The following is a 6,666-nucleotide window of genomic DNA, read 5'->3' as shown; positions in this document are numbered from 1 at the left end:
TTTGATGGCAGCTGGGGAGGGTAGGCTTTTCTGACTTTTATACCTCCTGCTATTTCATAATTATCTTGTATTACGTGGTGTCACGGAGGGAGGGCTTAATCTCTCACTGTTTCTTTTTAACAGATATAAATGGGAAAGTAACAGGTGTGCCCATTTTTTTAATATGTACTACGTGGAGTAAGTTTAACTGTGCTTTTGTCAGCACTTGTGCGTTCAAAGCACATTTTTCAGTTGATTTCATTGAGCGTCTGTCCGGGTGTGTTGACATCAGCAGGAATGTTCTGGAAGGGATTGACAGACTCCCTTGGGAGACACATTCAGCAGTTTTGCTCTTAACACTGGTCAGCAGGAGCTTGTTTTTTTCCCACCTTCATTTTGACACCTATCCCTTTAGGTTGCACTGGGCAAATCATTCCCTGTCCTTGCTGAGGATTCCTCAGGTTGTAAAGTGCGACTACCCTAACAGAATTGTCACGAGTAGTAATTTCCTGTTGCTGAAACATTCAGGGATGAACAAGGCCAGATTCATGTTAGTCACAGATTTAAAAGAAGATTGCACTGCAACCACTTTGCAGATAAAACTTTCTTAGTCCCACGATAGCAGCTACAAAAAAGGGAGTCAGCCTTTCCTTCCCGATTTAAGGAGACAAGCACAGTCCCAAGAGCCTCCATTCCTTCTAGCACGAGTCTAATGAGTATCTGTTCCAATATATTTACGTTGCTTTGTCTGCCTTTCCATAAGGACCAAAGCTCTTGAAATCCAGAGTATTTCCTACTGCAGCAGCGGATCTTAAAGCTTCTAGAGGTTGTGGTAGTGCCAGTGCCACAGATGTGCTATTACCCTGACCCTGGTACCTGCGCGGCGTGTGAACAGCCAGGCTTCATGCAGGAGCTGTGTGATTCTTTCCAATACAGAGAGCAGGTATCCCACAGCTGTGCAAACAGGTCGTCTTTCAAGTTTACCAGAAGAGTCAAATTGCAACGCAGACCTTCTTGAAACATATCCAGGTACTTTCCTTTCATAAAAACAATTTTTTTGTACAAAACCGTGTGTTTTCTTTTATTAACAAACAGAAATATGATGCATCTGTAATGATCCTGTATTTCTAATCTCAGACCTATGCCTTCTTTAAAACAATTCTCTCTGATTTTTAACTCACTTTAAGGATTTTGAATGCAATTCTCTCTTTATCATGACAACGTACTTATACTGCCTTGAAACACGGAGGCATTGAATACCTACGTAAAGATGTCGCATAGCATTTGAATTCTCTTTAGCTTCTGGAAATGCTAAATTTGGATTTAGTCTGTATAGCCTTTCATTTTTTAAACCACACACATACTTGCAAGGAATTTTCAAATGCTAACATCCATTTTGTATGCATTTAATGTGTGAACTGGTGTGTGGAGCCCTGCCAATGAGTGCTGTGTCCATCAGAACCAAGAAAAAAATGCCTATGGCTATGATAGCCTGGTAATTTACTCTGGTAGTTACGGGTTGGTAGTCAAACTGTTTGGAATCACTTGTATATGAGTGATTAGGAAATTTTCTTGCGCTGGAGTTGATATTAAGGGACTGGACCCCTAAGCAGTGTTTCTGAAGGGCTGAGCCCGTGCTCACACTTGAGGCTGGCTGGCAGCTCCCTCTGCACAGACGAGTCTGTAAGCGGCTGCGCTGCTGCTGCTCCGCGTACTCGTGCTACAAAGCTGAGCGTCCAAACTGTTTCCAAGTCTTGTGCGCTAAGCCCATGTTCAGGTAGTGTGGTGTGTTCAGACATCGGGTGATGCTGAAATATTAACGGCCTGCTTTGAATTTCCCCTCCTACCTCAAAAGAAGATGGCCAGCAAGTCTTCACGGAAGTCCTTTAAGATGAGGAGAGTAGAGAAGGTGTTTCACAATAGCAGGTCCTCAGAACAAATTAGCGTGCAGTTTAGTACAAAGGAACAAGGATTCAGCTGTTGTGACACTTATTTACAGGCCCTTTCTCTCGCTGCCTGCAGCTGGGAGTGCGATAGCAGGGAAAATGTGATTTCAAGCACTTTAAATCATTATCTGTGAGAAGCGGAGCAGTTGGGTTAGGAGCGTGATGGAGTTTTGTATGAACTAAGTATGATTAGGAAATACTCTGGCTCAGGACGGGCATTATGGTCCTGCAGGATGAGGACTTTGGCTGTGAGCCTACTCAGCCAATGCCAAGGCTTAACCACCAGATAAGAGATTTGATCTGGAGCCTTCACGGGAGACCTGCGTGACTTTGGCATTTGAGAGCTGGCTAAGTTATTCATGGAGAAGCTGAGTTTCAGAATGACTCTAATGCCTTTTTTGAAGGGCTGAAGCATAAAAGGAAAAGTTGCTGAAAAAAGTGGATTTTTTTTTTGTCTTGTGTGGCACAGCCTCTAGACGCTAGATATCCTTATTCAATACAGACCATCTCATTATGAGTTTGAGTAATCTGCACATACTCGCCATACGGAAACTGAGTATTGGCTTTAAAGATGCTTTTCACACTCAGGCCAATTTCACCAGACTATCAAAATGTAATCCGTCTCTTTTCCTGAGATGCCTGCTGTACTACTGTGCAATTCTGCAATCGATTGCCAAGATATTTTTCTCTATTACGAACTGAAAATTATTAATTTCCATTTTTTTCACCAAGTCATGCCAAGTAGGACAATTTAACATTAAGATGCAGAAACTCTTGGCTCAAAGTGATATCATTTGAACAGATATTGAAAGAAAAAGGATGAAGCAAATGCTTATAATGAAGTAAATTTAGATGTAAATTTTTTTATAGTTCTAACCTCCAGTAATAAAAACTGACATATGGAAAGATTATAATAGTTTATAGGTATTGCAGAGATTATATCTCAGTACCCATACAATATTTTTTCCAAATATTTTTGAGTTCCTGTTTAAGATAATTGCTCAGACATTATTGGTTACAAGGGGTGCTTATCCTTTGATTTATATCTCTTCGTGAGCTCAGAAAGCAGCACTATGATGTGTGCATCTGTAAGGCAGGTTAATCTTCCTTAAATGCTCAGTATTTGAGCTATTCGGTACAATGGGGAGAACTGGAAGAACTGTGGGAGGGAAACAAAGTCTTGATGAGAAAAATCAGCCAGCTGATCCAATTACTCTTTGTCACTGACAGTATTTACTGAAGTTTAGGGTTTTACAAATCTGGAATATAGATCCAAACCATCTGAAATTAAGGAACACAAGTACAGTTAAGATTAAAATACTTTTAGATTTACACCCCCTAGTATAATGTATTTTTAGAAATTAGTAGCAGATGTGCAACATGTGTGATCACGTATATAAGTGATCAACGTAATGTTATGGTTAGAAGAAGCATTATTGGGGCTGTTATTATTTGGGGACGATGATAATAACGACGCCGTCACTTGTGCTTCTTTTGCCTCTCCTCATATAGGCCGGGTAGCGTTGGGAATAATAATTGTATCTGTTGCACGCTAATATTTTGCACTGTAGGCAAACTCTTGGGTATATGAAACCTCTAAAATTGAACCGGACAATCCTCTTGCCTGGTGAATAGTAGTTCCTACAGGTTGGATCCCTTACACACCTGAGAAAAGAAAACGGAAAAAAAAGCCATGTATAATTGTCATACAAAAATTGTGACATGGTCACTAAGCCCATTTGTTTCATTGGTTCCAAGAAACTTTCCTTCAGAAATTTCGAACTGTGATGTTAATCACAATTCGCAGCACAGAACTCCTGAACACAGATGTAACTGTATGGAATTTAAATATGTATGTTGGTATAGCATGTAACACAAGATATATAAATATCACACATGTATGTAAATGTATAAATGTAAAGCACCTGATGGAATTTTACATATGTGAGAAAGAGTTACAGTGTAGGCCTGTTATCTTTCCAAAGTTATTTTTTATTTCAACCTTAGAATTTCTGAAGAGCTATGAAGAAACAATTCCATATCCCAAATCAATCAAAACCCCTTTAATCAGATGCTTCATCCTTCTCTAAATTTTTAATATAATTTGTGAAATACCTTCTGAGAACTTATACCAATTCTTCTTCCCTAGCAGAATATTATGGTGAATTAAATAGAAAAAGCTGTGTGTTTTTGTCCTAACAAAACTGTGTGTTTTTGTCCTAACAGCTAGTTCATTTAAAATCCCGCTGCTTCTTGCAAGAGGGTAACTCAAATGTGTTTCAGGACTGTGTATCTTTGGTGTATTTGTGGTTGTCCATCTGAAGTCAATCACACGTGAGGAATTGTTTTGAAATTGTTGTTGAGATATTTTCCTTACCCTCTTCTGACTAAATCAGATGCCACAGTCTAAAGTCATGAGGATTTGGAGACACCACACAAGTGTCTGTAAATAGCATCAGATTTGGCTTTGTGCTGGAGAGGATAGCACGAACAAACAAATCCTGGTTTGACTGAACATAATATGGTGAAGCCCTCACCAAATTTGAAAAAGATGGTAAATCATAAAAGGCACACTTGACTGCAGATCATCTAGACGGAGTTTCCTGGAGACTCTACAACACTGGGTATTGTTTGGGCACCAGTGGTCCCATGTGTTTTGCAGTCAAGGTTTGGCAAGAGAATTTGTATTTCTGCTGTAGAAGTTGCCAGAAATGGATCCTTCCTGTGTTCGAATAGGTCATGGCTTGATGGGCTCTGAGTTTAGAGCTGCAAAGTATGTCTGAAACCTTTTCCTGAATGTCTAGAGCTAAGGGGTAACAGGGCTCCGCTGGCCGTGCTGGGAGGATCCTGGAACCGCAGGTCCCAGCTGAGGACATAGCCAAGTTGTGAGAAAGTCTGCAGAGCCATGCGAGATAAGAGAGGTGAAATTACTGACGAGTCAATTACTATTGATTTGGATTCAGTTAGTAGCTCAAGGACTCAAGAGGGAAAACACCAACGTGGACGGGTAGAAAGACTTAAAGGGAAAAAAACCCATGGAGAATGGCAGCTGAGCACAGTGGAGGGTCTGTTTGAAGGAGGGAGGAAGACCAACCCTTCTCTGCCTGACTGTCGCCTGGCCAGCAAAGGCTCGTTGGGAACCTCATCGGTGCGGTGAGCACACTAACGCCCAGCTCGTTAAATTCTGCTCTCTGTTGTATGTTGGAGTGAATACACCATCGCTTTATACATTGCAGCTGTACATAACCCACTTGCAGAGTCTCTTTGTTTTGGGCACATTTAGCCGCACACAAAGTGACCTGAGGGAGGGTTACAAAAGGGAAGCGGGGTGGGGAAGTGTGTGAAATGGGGAAGGTTGGTAATATCATGTAATTCGGAATAATGAACTTTTAGAAACATAAATTGGTTGTGGTGTTAATACAACGTCCGTCTATGCGGTGGATGTTCCATGTCAACTTCCCTAGTCTTGGCGTTCCCAAAGCCATGGAGTGGCATCATCTGGTAACAATCTTTAGAAATATTTTTGAAATTTTTTTTCATAAATAGTTTTGATAATGTCTTGGCACGTGACAATTTCAAACCCAAACGTTCCTACCAGCCTTCTTGTGCCACAGCCTTTGCATGGCATGTGAAACGGCACGGGAGTCGATCCCAGGCCTGTGTCGGGGGTTGCTCAGGTGTCTGTTCCCTGCACGGTAGCCTCTGGCATTGGTGTAGGGTCTTCTTGGTGGTCAGTGTTATGAAAATTCTCTTCCCTAACTCTTATATCAATCAGTCTTTAGAGGATGAAAGTGTATTAACTTTGTTAATAAATATTAGTTCACGTTATGCGCTGTAATGTGATGAGGTAGTGGAATTTTACTGGAGACTCTGGTATTGTTCATGCCTAAGTAAAAGAAACTAAAGGACAGCCTGGCCCTGGAAAGGAGAACTTTTCTTCGTGGAAGCTTAGAGCTGGCCATCAAGGATTCCCCTGGACAGCCAAGATAACGCCGGCATCCCAGCCCCTCTGACACGTCTTTGAAACCTTCCCAGCATCATCTGGTGTCATAGATCAGTAACTCCAGCAAGACTGATTCCAGGGATGTCTGGATCAATAGACAAGCAGCAGGAATGCTGCAGAAATAGAGTTGTTTTGCAAAGTTTCGCTATGATTAGTAAAATTGGTAGCGTGGGTGTGAGTGATGAGTCGAATCATGTTGTACCTGAATATTTGAAGGGTGTAGAACCCAGTGTAAAGCTGTAAAACAATTTGGTTGGGACACCTCACGTGCATGAATAAATATTTACCCTTGTAATCTTATACTTTGCATCCCAGGCCTCCTCGGTCCGCACAGGCCAGTTAAGAATCTTAGTAACATCACCCGCATGTATTTAGGCAGATAAGTAAGGTCTGCTGGAGAAGAAGAAATTTAATGTTAATAAACCCATATGTAGGCATAGTAAAATGCAGCATGTATTAAATACTAGAATGCTTTGCAAATGCAAATGTGGGCCTTCCTGCCGTACCTTGGAATAGCAGCTGAGTGGAGAGGAAATGAATTTCTCTTTCTTTGATGGTGTACCATTAAAAGCTCGTTACTCCCTCCTACAACTAACCCCGAGGTTACACAAGTTAGCGCTGTCCGTCCGTTCTCTCGTGGGAAGAGGGTGAGCTCACCGCAATAACAAGCTCTTTCTTTGCCTGGGAGCCTTCCAGCAGCCTGGCAGGCTTCGGGCTGACGTTTTAAGCGTGTTTTTT

Source organism: Calonectris borealis, chromosome 7 (assembly GCF_964195595.1).
Source record: "Calonectris borealis chromosome 7, bCalBor7.hap1.2, whole genome shotgun sequence".
In the NCBI taxonomy this organism is placed as follows: domain Eukaryota; kingdom Metazoa; phylum Chordata; class Aves; order Procellariiformes; family Procellariidae; genus Calonectris; species Calonectris borealis.
This window is presented reverse-complemented; position numbering follows the sequence as displayed.